Raw genomic sequence first — 17024 nt, forward strand, 5'->3', positions numbered from 1 at the left:
TAAAGAGAGTTTTGTTTTGGTAAATAATAAATAAAAATGGATATTATTAGAAGTAATATGGGCATTCAGAAAAGTCAAACTATGATAATTAATGAAAATTTTGATCTCAAAACCCCAAAAATAGGCCTAAATTGATCCTAAAAAAAACTAATGGGGTTTTCCCTATGAATGCTTGCAGTTAATATATAATTTTCTATTATTTAAAATAGATATAGGCAAGGCAAGGGACTTGTAACTTAACCCGAGGTCTTGTGTTTAAATCCTCTTTTCTTCGATATCACATTTATCAAAATAGCAAAAAAGGGTATGGAAGTAGACATAGGCTTAGCCAAGTTGGCTAGAGCGGATGAGCAAAATACCCTCGAATATTGAGCTTATGATTAGAAAATTTTTGACCCTTTATTTGAAATATACATGGAAATCCCTCCCTCCCTTCCATAGGAATGGGTAAAATACCCGCATAGCCACTCTAAGGACAAGGGTGGCCTGCCCTCACCCCCCCAACTCCCCTCTTGCTAAACTCCTAAAGGCCCTTTTGGTTCTCGCTTGGATGGATTTGACTTTAGCGGTGGTGGTCTCTTCAGCCAGGGCTTGTCCCTAACCTGTTGTGTCGGAGGATCTGGTGGATAGGAATGAAAAACTCAGTGTAGGTCTTTCGGGTGGATTGAACTTCCCGACAAAGAACTTCCAATGTTTAATCCCACGAGATGGGAATGAAGGATGTTCATTCTCATGTTTGGGAACGCTAGGAAATGAGGACTATGAAAGACTATTTTCTTCCATTCCCAAGTGGAGGGAAAAAGTTTTCCAAGGTGAGCCGAGGGTAAGAAATTTTCCCATACATGGGAAGTTCATACTCATGAGTTAGGTATTATATTCCCGAGAATGCATTTACTAAACATGAAAATGCAATTTCATACCCATTTTCAAGCTCTAAACCTTAAACCAAACGATATTTAGCTTTAGAGTGCTGCTAAACGAACCCTAAAATTAACTGAGTACACCCTACTATCAAACTATTTATTGAATTACTAATTTACCCTAATATAAAATGACCAAAAAGGATATATTGAATTGTGTACCCCAATATGTACACCATCCTTAAGACTTGACGCATGTCCATTGTTATAACTATGGTCAACTCTTTAATTTTAGGGAGTTTCACTAAAATACCCAAAATGAGGGCTGAAATTATAAAAATACCCAACACCCAAAACACTTTATAAACATACCCAAAACTCATCATTACACACACTCAAAACCCATTTATAAACATACCCAAAACCCATCATTACACACATACCCAAAACCCATTTTGGGTATGTTTCTATGTTTAAATAGTGCTTGGGTATTTTTATAAATACATGTCTAGGATTGGGTATTTTTATAAATATCTATTAATGTTAATCTTTTAAAGTACTTAAAACCATAAAATAAAATAAAATTTTAAAAAGAGAAAAAAAGCTCTCTCTCCTTCCCGACCCACCCCACTCTGAGACGAGTTGAGATGTGCTGTCCCCAAATTCCCAAACTACCAAATCTCCCTAAATTAGATTGAAAACCCACACCTCTCTCGAAAGATTGAAGACAATATATTTAATTAAGAATTAAAATCTTTATTTTACTACTTGAGCTTTTGAACCCATGCCTTCAAACAAATTGACTTAATTTTTAACATATAAGAAGAAGAAGCAGGAGAGAGAGAGAGAGAGAGAGAGAGAGAGAGAGAGAGAGAGAGAGAGAGAGAGAGAGAGAGAGAGAGAGAGAGAGAGAGAGAGAGAGAGAGAGAGAGAGAGAGAGAGAGAGAGAGAGAGTTTTGTTAAAATATTATTTTATTATTATTTTACTTTATTTGTTTATTTTAAATACTTTAAAAGATTAAAAATTAAAGAGGGTGTACCATGAGTATTTTTGGTAGTTAAATAAGGTGTACTTAGTTAATTTTACATTTTAATTTAAACATTAGGGTGTACTTAGATTGTAGGGTGTACTCAGTTAATTTTAGGGTTCGTTTAGCAGCACTCTTAGCTTTATTATATAAATTCTAAATAGTTATGTACTATGGTTGCCGACGAAGAGATGCATAGTGTAAACGTTTCTTCTGTTAATTTTTTTTTTTCCTTTTCTTTCTTTGCTTAGTTTCAAAACGATAACTTTTTGTATAATACTAATTAGATCTGCAATCCACATTCGATAGTTTTAGTCAAAAGTATGAGACAACACAAAATTTGCTTTAGACTTGGAGATATAGTTCGTGATAGCAAAAGTTGGTGGGGGATGGCTGAGTCTCACCTGCAGGCTGTAGCTAGAGACTTTATAATACTTAACTTCAAAATTCGAAGGAGATGTTTTAAATTGATGAAACAAAACACACAAGGGTGATGACTAGGGTTGAGACAAAAGAGGACCCACCAAAATATCCGATGGCTTCACTCCATCATCATGAGATTTGGAAGACTTTAGAAATTGATTGTAAGGGTCATGATTGTTGCATGGAATTCAGCACATATACTGCCCCCTCTCTCTATCTCCAATTGCTTCGAATTGTAATCTTTTTGGGAGAACACTAATTGCACTTTTGAAACTTGTATCTAGAAATCATGAAGATGTCGGATCCTTATAGGTAAACTGAACTCTTGCTGATTATTTTTCATTGCAATTTTACAAGTAATGTTGGTTGCTTCAATTCGTGGAATTGGTTTCATGAATAATATTTCTTCGTCTTATTGTAAGGTTCCAACTAGAATAGCAACCCATTCAGTTGCCTCTCTCTCTCTCTCTCTCTCTCTCTCTCTCTCTCTCTCTCTCACACACACACACACACAAACATACAGACAATAACAAATCAATGGGGGATTTGCCACCTCCACCCTTCTCTCTTTCTACCTTTAAACTAGTGGGTTTTAAGAACTAACAACCATTTTTCGCATTTGCAAGCATATTGATTAACAACTTAAGTGAATATAATGACACATTGAGATTAATTTAGTCTCTTGGAACCGTAGGATATTGTCCATTTTTTCTTATTCTCCCCAACAAGGTTTAATCATTTACGTTCTGACTAACTAATCGTAAAATTAATCCCCACAATTAAGGCAAGTCTAAGATTTTAAGAGTCCTGTACAAAACGAGTAAGCAACAAAAATTGAAACAAAAGCTCAAATTTTGGGAGCTCTGTTCGAATCCACTCATAACCTTGTTGAAATTTCACTTAAATTCAAAGTTCATTCGTGTGAGTACTTGCTTGGTTACTTGGGATTTTGAATTAATGCCATCTTCTATTCCACCCTAGAATTTTTCAGTAAGGACGTCCTTATCCCTAAACCTAAAATAAAATAAAAAATGGCCATCTTTTCTAGAGCAATTTTATGATAAAGTTCAATGATCGGAACTAATCATCATGTACAGCTCATAACTTCATTAAATTTGTATAATTGAGTACATAATGATTTTATTTATTTATTTATTTATTTTGGTCTGAACCATGAGGTGGTCCTGAATGGGCCCCAACTATGGGTGACACCTTTAACCCTTAACCACAACCCATACTAATCCCCACTTACACCGGGTCGGCCCGTAAGGGGTAAAGTGTTGGCCAAAGTGGTGACTCCGTACGAGAGCAGGGATCGAACCCCTGACCTCTCTTAAAGAATGAGAGTGCCGAACCACTCACACCAACCACCTTGGTTAATGATTTTATTTTTTCAGTAATACGAGGGACGCCAAATTTGATGATTTGGATCCTGAATTATGTGACCATGTATTTAGGAGTCATGAATTTCTTTTTAGAAAAGGAAATAAATTATTATTATTATTGCACCACCATAGAGCTCTAACTCCAACTCCGACACAATCATAATTAAGTCATATTTCCCCATCTTTTTGCAGCATCCCATGCAAATTACCTTCCCTATATTTTCCCTAATCCCACCACAACCATAGTCTAGTCTTTAGGTCTCATATCCTTTCATGCCGTAATGTAAATGAGGGAGAGATGAAGATCTGGAAGGGCTTTGACTTCATCATTGTAATTGAAGGAATTTAAATGCGTGTAGGCCAGTTCATTTATTGCAAAAACATAGGCTACAGAAGGAAGGGAAATTAAAGGAAATATGGCAACAACAAAAAAATGATACTGATCTGATCTGCTCTGGGTTATACAGAATGGTGGTGGAGCAATTGTTAGGCGGTGGTGGGATATTTTGGTTTTGATTCGGGCTTTGGTTAAATCAATATTATTGTTTTATTTTTTATAAAAAATTTAACCTTTAAAATACATGTTAGAAATTTTGTTAAATTTTAAGTGATGATGTGGGATATGCCATATATTTGGGATGCAAATTTAGTACGCAAATTTGGTGTTCTTAGCAATTCCCTTTATATATCTATATATATAATAGAAATTTAGTGAAATACCCATTCCTAGACATAAAACTATAAATATACCCTATACCATTCAATATATATAAACACACCCAAAAAAAACCCAAAACTGACAGCTGTTACCTTTTTTAATTTAATTAGATAAATGAAATACCTTTATTACCCATTTAGTATTAAATTAGTTTATTTGAAAAATTTTGGGCGCTCTCTCTCTCATCTCTCTCTGTTCGCTCTCGTCTCTCTGCGTTCGCTCCCGTCTCTCTCCAGCGATCTTGGTGCTCCGGCCACAGCCAGCCGTGAGACTGGTCAGAAAAGGACCGGTCAGGGCCGACGATCAAGTCTGGGCTAAAGCCCAGCCACATCAGCCACTCACGACGCCGCTGCGAGCTCGGAAAGGTCTGTGGATTTCGAGTTTTTCGACGTCATTTCCGGCGACTTCGGCGGTTGTTTCCGTCAATCGAGGTATGAAACTTCATCTACTTTTCGTGCTCTAGCTGTTTATGTATGTGGTTATGATAGATTTTGGAGTTTTGGAAATTAATCAATACACCCTAGATTGTGGTGTTTATGTATATGCAATTGTAGATCCAATTCTTCTTGATTTTATATGTTTATTTTTGTTATTGCCGATTTGGAGGCAAGCTATTGGATTTTATGATTTCGTTCTAATTTGTATTTAGATATTCGTTTGAGTTTTAAATTGTGATTTTAGTTTCTTTTTGTTTATAATTTGGATTGATTTCATATTCGGTTTGGTTGTGGATTTGTTGTTTGAGCTGTGGTTAGAAATTTGTGATATTCGATTTGGTTTTCATATTAATTGAGGTATGCTTTTTCAGTTGAATCTGATTATATTCGTGTTTTTTCTGTTTTTCAGTGTAAAGTTCCAGTATAGGGTAGTAACACTGCTTGTTTGCTATGAAATCCTATTTCTAATGCATGTCTACCACTGTAAAGTTCCAGTATAGGGTAATAACACTGCTTGTTTGCTATGAAATCCTATTTCTAATGCATATCTACCACTGTAAAGTTCCAGTATAGGGTAATAACACTTTTTTTGCTATGAAATCCTATTTATAATGCATATCTACCACTTTACAATCCTATTTCTAATGCATATCTACCACTATAAAGTTCTAGTATAGGGTAATAACACTGCTTGTTTGCTATGAAATCCTATTTCTAATGCATATCTACCACTGTGAAGTTCCAGTATAGGGTAATAACACTGCTTTTTTGCTATAAAATCGTATTTGTAATGCACGTCTACCACTGTTAAGTTCCAGTCTAGGGTAATAACACTGCTTGTTTGCTATGAAATCCTATTTCTAATGCACGTCTACTAGTGTTATTACCACATACTGGAACTCTACAGTGGTAGACATGCATTACAAATAGGATTTCAGAGGAAACAAGCAGTATTAATACCCTATACTGGAACTTTACAGTGCTAGACGTGCATCAGAAATAGGATTTCAGAGGAAACAAGCAGTGTTATTACCCTATACTGGAACTTTACAGCCATTAATCAGAAATTTCAGTAAACTAACTAAAATAATGATAGTAAATGTTTGAAATTTCAGTATAGGTTTGGTTTGTAAATGTCTTACCTTTGAATCGTTTTCTTGTTGAAATTATTCTCTGAAATTTTGTCTTGGTTTTGTAGGTGAGGTCAGTGTGTGGTGTTTGTTTTTGAAAGTATATCAAGCTTGGTTGTGGTTATGGAGTTTCGGTTTCGAGAGATGAAGAAGACGCTTTGATGAAGACGATGACTGAAGGGACGTTTGGCAAAGATGGTTAATTGAAGTTGCTGGAAGTTACGGTTTTGTTTTCCATTTTTTTGGATAAAAGTTACGGTTTTCTAGATGGTTAAAATGTTTGGGCTTGTTTATAAATTTGGGTTGGGTTGATTTTGGGTGTCTTTTGAGTTTTTTTTCTGTTGGGCTTATAAGTGGCAGCCTTGTAATATATAGTAACTTCAATACCAATTTGTTATTTAATAAATGGGTTTTGGGTGTGTTTATAAAGTGTTTTCCATATGAGGTTTTTTTATAATTTCAACACCCATTTTGGGTATATTAGTGAAGCTCCCTATATATAATGCAAAAGGCAAAGAATGGTGAAAAATTCAAAATACCAGAAAATGCCCTTAGTTAATGCAAACATTAGGAATTGAAATTATTAATTAAACGAGGATAATATGGTAAATTCACACTTTTTCATATTTAAAAAAATTAAAATTAAAAGAAAAATAAGATAATGGCCTATTTTTATGGAACACAACTACCCATTATCTTTTTTAATTCTAAAATAAATTTTAATTTTTTTAAAAAAAGCCTCTCACATGCGCGGAAGTGCGTGCGGAGAGGCTAGTATCTATATATATAAAGCAAAAGGCAGAGAATGGTGAAACATTCAAAATACCAGAAAATGCTCTTGGTTAATGCAAACATTAAGAATTGAAATTATTAATTAAATGAGGATAATATGATAAATTCACACTTTTTTATATTAAAAAAAATTAAAATTAATAGGAAAATCGGATAATGGATCCTATTTTTATGGAAAACAACTACCCATTATCTTTTTTAATTCTAAAATAAAAATAAAATAAAATAAAAATAATAGTTCTTCTTCCTTGTCTATGTATGTAACAGTAACATCATGAAAAAGGCAGCACCAGCCTTCCACTATCGTATCCTTAGCACTACTACTGCAACTACACCACTTTGACCTCCACAATCGTTGTAGTGCCAATCTGCAACTGCAATAATATGGTTAGTTATGCAGATGATGTCCCCTCACCTACACTACGCCAACAATTCAAATTTTCTTCTCTTCCTTTCCCAGTTAATTTGAGTCAAGATTTTTTTTAAAAAAAGAAAAAAGAACAATGCTCGGAACTACTTAGATTGTATTATAGTGACAATAGATGCCAGCTCATCCATCTTTCGATACTCTCAACATGCCTCATATGCATGTAGACAATTCTTATTAGGTGGCGTGGAAGTATAGGGGTTTGTTGGGCCTGTCGCATAGATAACCTACTCTGATACTATATTAGAATGTGAACTTTCAATTGAAAACTAATTGATAAGAGTGGATAAGCCTAATTTAAAGACTACAAAAGCTTTCATCCTTGTCCATCAATCATATTCTACTTAACATTATGATTTGTTCTATTTCGTTTTTTTCACTTTGCGGGCTCAATAGGTTCACACAAGCAATTCTAAGCTTTGACATGACTCGGCTGCTAAGAAGAAAGTAGTGTAAATTTCACACATCCTATTCCGTATATCTTGACATTAAGAAAGGAAAGACTCATTTGCAAACAAAAGGAATATTTTATATTTTTCTTTATGTTATTGTCTTGTACTTCCACCATTTGCAGCTACTTTTTTACCATTAATTTTGCAGTACCCCATGGGAAGGGTTAATTAAAAGAAAGAGAAGAAAATATATAAATATGTGGATCGATCCACTTAAAAAGTCACACATTGCAAAGCTTAGTTCCTTAAAACTAAGGAGGAACTACTCCTCAAAGTAAATGGGATTTTGACACTTGTCAAATTCCAAAACAAAGAAACTTAAAAGAATTATAAATAAAAAGTTAACTGAAATTAACAAGTCTCAAAATCTCATTTGTTTTGAGGAGGTGCTCATTCTCAGTTTTAAGGAGCCAAGTTTTTTTCTTCCATGAACCGCTTTGGAATGTGAAAATTGCCAAACAAAGTGTATGAGAATTTTCTAATATGCATTCTTCTCTAATATGGAGGTATTTATAAAGAAGTACAAAGATGTGTTAAACCTAAATAAAATATGAAATAAATCTCAATTACAATAGGACTAAATAAACGGGTAAGTAAATAAAATTCTAACTAAACAAGGACTCGCCAACACTCCCCCTCTAGTTGGCACAAAGATGTTTCACATGCACAACTTGAAAAGCGAGTCATAGAACATCATACTCGAGACTGACCAATTGAACCAACAATAGAGAAGGTCTTGTCGTAGCCACGAGCTAAGAAACAAACAAACCAAACCAAACCAAAGAACTAAGCGGAAACACAAGAGAAAATCCTAAAAAATAAGGCCAAGGCAAGAAAAAAGAAAAGGAAAATATAGGTAAAGACAAGGCAAAGCAAGGCAAGGCAAAATCAAAGAAAGACAAAGGCAAGGAAATGGCCATGAAAACGTCAATGACCATGGCAACAACAACGGCAACGGAAACACACAACAACAAACCAAAAAAAAAAAAAAAGGCACGTCAAGAGGCAACAGTAAGGGCAACGTCAACATCAACGACAACGACAACGGAAAAGGAGACGATAGTGGTAACATAGAATTCTTCCATATCAACTTGTTAAATTTTAGAGAGACGGGTTAGCAGCCCACTACTAGCAAAACCTATTTTGTCCCCAACTTAACCACCTACAAAGCTTAGTAGGTGTGAGGTTTTATCACAAAAGACATCGGTGATACTTGTAGTGGAACCATTCATTATATATTGTTCCGATGAGAGACGTATATTCTTCAACACGCCCCTTCACCTGGGACCACAATATAGTGAGCCACACGTGAAGCCAAGTCCACATCAGAGTCACACATTCAAGCCCAACACATGAACACCAAGTATTAGGTAGAGGTAAACATTCAAGTCCAATATGTGAACACCACATGTTGGGTAAGGGGTAAAGGTAAAGGCCTAGTAATTTAGGCCCAGTCAATCAACTAGGCTCTGATACTATCTTGAATTTCAGAGAGACGGGTCATTGGCCCACTACTAGCAACACCGATATTATACCCAACTTAACCACCTCCAAAGCCCAGTAGGTGTGAGGTTTTATCAGTGGTATTAGTAGTAAAACCATTCATCATATGTTGTATTTTATTTAGTCAAATTTTCGATGTGGGACTTATATTCGGCAACAAGATTGCTCTAGAATGACTTTAGTATGGGAAAGACAAATAGTGTGACGCATCCAAATGATGACAAGCACATGCAGATTTGGATATGGCATCGAAGTTTGGGGCATCCGTCTTTTGGTTATATGAGACACTTGTTACTTGATTTATTTCAAATTTTAGTGATTCTGATTTGAAGTATGACACTTGCATTTTAGCCAAGAGTCTCCTTGTGTCTTATCCTTTGAGTTCAAATAAAAATATTTTTCCTTTTACATTAATTCGTTCTTATGTTTTGGGTCCATCACTTATATCTTCTTCTTATGGCATTCGATGGTTTATGAAATTTGTGGATGCTTGTACTAGCATGACTTGGTTTTACTTGATGAAGAATAAAACTGAAGTGTTTACTATATTTCAATCCTTCCATAAACAAATTGAAACTTATTTCTTAGCCAAGATACAGAGTCTCCGCTCTGACAATGGTCGGGAATATGTAAACCATGACATCAAAGTTACTTCTAGACGTATGACATTCTACATTAGATAACTTATCCTTAGACACCACAACAAAATGGTGTTACTGTACGAAAGAACATACAGATTCTTGAAATAACTCAAGCACTTCTTATAGGAGCTCAAGTATCTCGAAGCCATTGGGATGATGCGGTTATTACTACGGTTTACTTGTTAAGTCACACACCTTCCAGCGTCTTACTTTCACACTCTGTTACAAGTGTTCATGCAACATGGGCTCTTTGTTTCTTTGGATGTGACATTCTCTCTGGCTAAGTTTAATTGCGGATGACATCTTCAAAAAATACGGGACATTTAATACTTTCCCACACTTAAAATCAGAATAAATCTTTTTAATGATATTATTTACTTTTTCCAGCAAATAATCTGCTCCCTCACTCTCTTGTTCATGCAGGAGAGGACCTTGTTCCACCTCCAGTTGCTTATGGTCATTCAAATATAAGGGCTGATGATTCCTCTGATTTGAAGGAAATATTTCTTGTAGACCACAGCCCCCAACTATCGGTAGTCGTGCTCTTGAGGAGGAGGATAAGATGTCATTCCACATTTTTAGTATGAATGATATGTCACATGTTGTTTAATGTTGGAGAAGTACGATGACCGACACCACTTACGATATGGGTGCAAAGAAACCCAAGCTCGAACTTATGATCAAGGGAAGTCTGGAGAGGGGACACTTACTCCTACCATTTTGCGTTACTTCGGTAGAATGGAGGTTGCCATTCTCTGATAGGTGAACCCATTGTTGGAGGAAGTTTACCGGAAGTGGCTGTCAGAGATGACAAATCTTAGGAGATTGTTTCATTACAATATTTTGAATCCATTGGGCTACTTGAGTGAGGAAGATTTTCTATTTGTGGTTTATGAGCTAATGAAGAATTGAAATTTAGAAGTCTATCTTGAAAGAAAGCAATCGGTCTTGTCTTAGGATGACATCCTAAAAACCTATTTAAAAGCCTACTTGCGGCATTTTATTTCATCACACTACACCAGCTAGGGCAATGAGTTTTATCATACTTTCAAATATGTAAACCTCTTGCTAGATGATGATTTCAATGTAAAGTTATTTGGTTTTTGGGCATGCAAAACTTAGATCCTTAATTGCGACACAGAATCCTTTACGCAACAATAATGTAGCTCATATTGCTCCAGAGTATCGTGAAACAAATGAATGGTCTACATAATGTGATGTTTATGAGTTTGGTGTGATCCTAGGTGAACTAATGACACGCAAAATGAGCAAACACAATTTTGAGGGTCTTCCATTAACTCAACAAGTTATAATTAATATTAAGGTAGTGATACGTCTTATCAGAGAAGGAAAACGTCACGAGAGAAAAAGATAGTGAAGAAATTTGTAGATCCAAGGATCAAAGGACAATACAAATCCCTTGTAGCATGGAAAATACTAAGACACATCCTTGAAATAGCCTGAGCACTTCTTATTGGAGCTCACATATCTCGAAGCCATTGGGAAGATGCGGTTGTTATGGCGGTCTACTTGTTACAAGTATCTTAGACTTTCACACTCTATTACACAGGCTATTGCTCTTTATTTTGATGTTTACACTCCGTATATTTGGATGTGTGGCGTTTGTTCATCTCCATTAGAACTAGAGTAGCAAACTTAATCCATGTGCGCTTAAGTGTGTTTTGGAGGGATATGCCACACATCAGAAAGAATATCGATGTTATCATTCTCGTAACCGACGAACCAATATTACTTTGGATTTAACATTCTTAGAGCATGATATTTAATTTCTTTGACCTAAACCTAACCAGAGATAGTTGCTCTAAATCTAGAGCTTGCTAGCTAGCTAGAGTTATGGAGATGGGTAATTCATCGTTGGCATGTTTCATTAATAAAGATAACGTTTTCTCAAATATGGATAATAAGGAGAACCCAAAAAGCGACCTTGTTCCACTTCTAATAGATAATCTTCTCCATCAATCCCTTATTTATGAGGAGCTTGTTATACCTCTAGAGCTTCTGATCCTTCAAATACAAAGACTAATGTTTCCTTAGATTTGGAGGAAATACTTCCCATGGACCATAGACCCCAATGCATCGATGGTTGTGTTCTTGAGAAGGAATAGGAGACGTCATTTCACGAGTTTAGCATAAATGATTTGTCACAACTATTTAGTGCTAAAGAGACATGATAACCAACAACATTTATGATATTCATGTAGAGAAAACCGAGTATGAACTTATGATCAAGGGCAATATGGAGAATGAGACACTTACTCCTACCTGTTTTGCGTTATTTTGTGGCCATGTATGTTGCCATTCTCCTCGAGGTGAACCCATCCAGAGGAAGTTTACTGAAAGTGGCTGTCATAGATGACAAATCTTAGGAGATTGTTTCATTCCAATCTTCTGAATCCTCTAGGCGATGCGAGTGAGGAATATTTTCTATTTGTAGTTTATGAGCTAATGAAGAATGAAAATTTAAAACACAAGTTTGAAAGCAAGCAATCAGTCTTTGTCTTCGGATGACATGCTACTTGCGGCATTTCATTTCATCACACTGCACCATCTAGGTCAGTGGATTTTATCCCAGCTATCAAAGATGTAAACCTTTTGCTATATGAGGATTTCAATGTAAAGCTATTTGGTTTTGGGCAGGTAAAACTAAGATACATAATTGCTACATAAAATCCTTTATGCAACGATAATGCATCTCATATTACTCTAGAGTATGGTGAAACAAATGAATGGTTTACAAAATGTGACGTTTATGGGTTTCGGGTGATTCTTGCTGAACTAATGACATGGAAAATGAGCAAACATAAGTTTGAGGGGCTTCCATTAACTTAGCATGTTGTAATTACTTTTGAGGTAGTGATGTGCTTTATTGAAGAAGGAAAACGCCACAAGCAGAAAAAGACGGTGAAGAAATTTGTAGATCCAATTATCAAAGGATAATACAAATCCATTGCAACATGAAAAATGCTAAGACTTATCCACATGTGCATGTCACGCAAACCTGAAGGTGGTCCCTAATAATGGATGTTTTGAAAGAGTTGGAGCATATTCGGAGGAGAAGAAAAAATTGAAGAAAAATCCATAGCCTTCTGCTATGCTATGAAATCCTTACTTCTTTCCTAATAGTTCAACTACCAATTTCGTATGCTAAGCTTAGATTAAATGTTAAGAAATTTATTTCTTTGTTTTTTTTTTTTTATGATACTAAACTTTTGAATGCATGAAGAATTGTTCGGTTTTTTTTTAAATAATAAAAAAAAACCATGTTAAATTTAAGAGAGTCGGTTCAGCGGCCCATTACTAGCAACACCGATATTGTCTTAAACTTAACCACTTGCAAAGCCGAGTACGTGTAAGGTTTTATTACAAAAGGTCTTGGTGATATTAGTAGTGGAACCATTCATTATATGTTGTATTTTATTTAGTTAAGTTTCCAATGTATGACTTATATTCTTCTACATGCTCCAATACGTAGGACCACCACATAATGGGTCACACGTGGAGCCAAGTTCACATTGGAGTCAAACATTTAAGCACAACATGGAACACCACATGTTGGATAAGGGTAAATATTCAAGCCCAATATGTGAACACCATAGGTTGGGTAAGGGGTAAGGGAAAAGGCTTAGTCAATCAACTTTGCTCTAATACCATGCCAAACAAAGTATATGAAAATTTTCTGATATTCTTCTCCAATGTTGAGGCACATGTAGACCTACACTTGGGCTAGAGTGGGCTCCAGCGCAGTCTTGATTTTAGCAAATAAGCTTAAAGGTGCAGCCCAAATGAGGTATTTTAGAAATCAGCCCACCCCTATAAACTAACGTCAACCCATCCCTTTGTATAAAAATAAGCCCATCTTTATTATAGAAAATATAATGCTACTCACTTAGGTTTCTTTTTTTCTTTTTTTGATGAGCTAGGGGGACCAAGACCCAGAGACAACACTTAAACAAGATTAATACAAACTAGACGGGTTTGTGAACCCAGCAATATCATCTGCGAGAGTTGGGCCCACCCACTCAGGGGCATTATCAAAGAGATGAACTCCCAGATCACCATTATAACTTGACTTTGCTAAACAGTCGGCAACACAATTCTTTTGTCGATAAATATGCCTAACAACACAGTTATTGATTTTCTCCATGTAATCCTTGCAGCTATAAATCACACCATGCAACAACAACAAAAATGAAAAACACATAACAAAGCCTCCAACTAGGCAGCAAACCAAACGCAAAAAAGAGACGCCTAAAAGCACGAGAGAACCAAAGACAACCAAAGAATAAGTGACTTCTTCCTCTCCAAAATTGTATTAACATATCTACAAACTTCAATGGTTCTTCAATCTTGGTAAGTTTCTCTCTTTATTTTTATTCAAATTTTAATTTTAATTGTTATTGTTAAGTTTTTATGATATATGGTTTGTTTATTAAGTTTTTATGATTTTTAGAATTGTGTTGTGTCACATATTGGATTGTTATTGTTTATATTTGTTGTTGAAATATGTTTTATTTTTGTAAATTGAATTATTAATTCACCTACATGATTGTTGGTGCCTAGTATTTCTTGTCAAGATATAATGTCACATGATGATCGTAGATCGACAAAGAGAAGAAAAGCTATTGATTCATTCTTCAGAAAAAGTGGCGATAATAATGAGAATACACCTTTTATAGCTAATGTTGATACTTCAATTCCCGAGGAACTTACTCATCTCGGACCTTAAGTAGTTGAATCTAAAGAGTTTGATGATACTTCTTTAGAACGGGATCCAGGGAAACGTATTCTAATTTGTGAATATCTTATCAGTTAACGTGAAGAGATTCGAAGGGCTTATATCAAATTGAGGCCTTATCAACTTAAACTTTTTGAGTATCCAAGAACTATGTTTGGGCAACAAATACATTGGTTTCAATATTCTTGGTTCTCACAATTTCCATGGTTGGAGTATTCTCCTTCAACAAATAATGCATATTGTTTATCATGCTTTGTTTTTGAAAAGAATCTAGCAAGTGAGTCTGCTCTAATTACTAATGAATTCAATAATTATAAGAGAATTAATAATGGAAAGAATTGTGCATTTTTGCTTCATGTTGGAGGACCATCTTCACCACATAACAATTGTGTACAATGTGCTGAGGACTTAATGAAATTATCTCAACATATTGAGAAAGTTATTCATAAACAACTGAAAGAGCAAATTATGAAGAATCTATTATGGCTCAAGGCAACAATTGAGAGTATTTGGTGGCTTACATATTAAGCATGTGGTTTTAGAGGTCATAATGAATCTATGGACTCAATGAATCGTGGCAATTTCATTGAATTGATAAAATATACAGTGGAATTGACTGATAAAGTTGTTGAAGTTGTTTAGAGAATGCCCCGAGAAATGCTAAATATGTCGTACCATCGATTCAAAAACAGATTTTACATATTCTTGCTAACAAAGTGAGAATTAAAATTTGTGAGGAAGTTGGGGAATCAACTTATTGTTTTCTTGTTGGTGAAGCAAAAGATGCATCTAATAGAGAGCAAATGACAATTGTTTTAAGATTTGTTGATAATGGTGGTTTTGTATGGGAACGTTTTTTGAGATTGTGAGGGTTGAAGACACTAGTTCATCAACACTTAAAAAGGAGATACCTCAAGTTCTTATTAATCATGGTCTTCAAATTGATAAAATGCGAGGTCAAGGATATGATGGTGCTAGCAACATTCAAGGTGCATGAAATGGACTACAAGCCTTGAATTCAATATCAATCTTACTACTTCTTCTCCTAAGCGCAATGGTGAGTTACAATCTACGCAAGCAATTGATATTGCACATATGTTGCATGGTGGTGAACGTAATACAGGTATAGGGGCTAATCAGATTGGTACCTTGCATCAGCCTGGAGCTACTCGTTGGGGCTCTCACTATGGATTTGTTTCAAACTTGTTAGGTATTTAGAATGTATCTTATACAGTTGTTGGGACCTTGATTAAGGATGGAGCAACTAACTCTATACGTGGGGAAGCTACTGGTACTTTCACAGCAATGACATCTTTTGAGTTCATATTTGTTTTGCATTTGTTGGAAAAAATTATGGGAGTTACTGATAGCCTTTGTCTAGCATTACAATATAAATCCCAGGATATTTTGATTGCTATGAATTTAGTTCGTAGTACAAAAGACGTTCTTAAGAAATTTAGATTGGATGGTTGAGATATTTTCTTTGAGCAAGTGCAAGTATTTTGCACAAAACATGACATTGATATGCTAGATATGAATGCTCGTTATAAAGTTGGTACACATCGATCTTGTCAACAACGTGATGATATTACAATTGAGCATAACTATCTGGTTGATTTATTCAATGATACTAGAGATTATCAATTGGAAGAGTTAAACACTAGATTTAGTGAAGGAACAATAGAACTTTTTATTCTTAGCTCTGGTTTGGACCCTACCAATAATTTTGAAGCATTTAAGGTTGATATTTGCAAACTTACAGAAAAATTTTATCCTAGAGATTTCACTGCTAAAGAACTACGTTTATTGAGGGGCCAACTAGAAATTTTTGAGTATGAAATACAATCTGATCTTGATATCTTTCAGAATATGTCAACTCTTTCTTATCTATGTCATCAAGGATTAGTTAAAACAAACAAAACAAAGATATATTATTTGATTAATATATAGGTTAATTCGTTTGGTATTAACTCTTCTGGTTTTTTGAGTAACTACAAAACGAGTATTCTCTTTCATATATATTATGTACGTCTTTATGTTATATTTGTTCGCTATGTGAATGAATGTGTTTGACTTACAAAATTTTACTTAGTTACGAAAAATAGGTAATATAATGAATTACCCATAATAAAAATATTAGTCTACCTCTAGAAAATTTCCTAGATCAGCCATTGTATGTAGGTATTTATAAAGAAATATAAAGATGTGTTACTCCTAAATAAAATATGAAATAAATCTTAATTACAATAGGATTAAATAAACGGGTAAGTAACTAAAATCTTAACTTATTAGAATTTATGAAAAAAATTTATTAGAAAATGCCATGTTGTAAGTCAAGTTCAAGTCAAGTTCCATATATCCAACAAAAACAAAAAACGTCAAGGTCCATATAATAGTTTGTGCAAAGGAGAGTTCAAACTTTTTCGTAAAGAAGTTCAATGTTGGTTAAGGATTTCATTAGAGGCTAGCTAC

Source organism: Prunus avium, chromosome 2 (genome assembly GCF_965620075.1).
Source record: "Prunus avium chromosome 2, drPruAviu1.hap1.1, whole genome shotgun sequence".
Classification (NCBI taxonomy): domain Eukaryota; kingdom Viridiplantae; phylum Streptophyta; class Magnoliopsida; order Rosales; family Rosaceae; genus Prunus; species Prunus avium.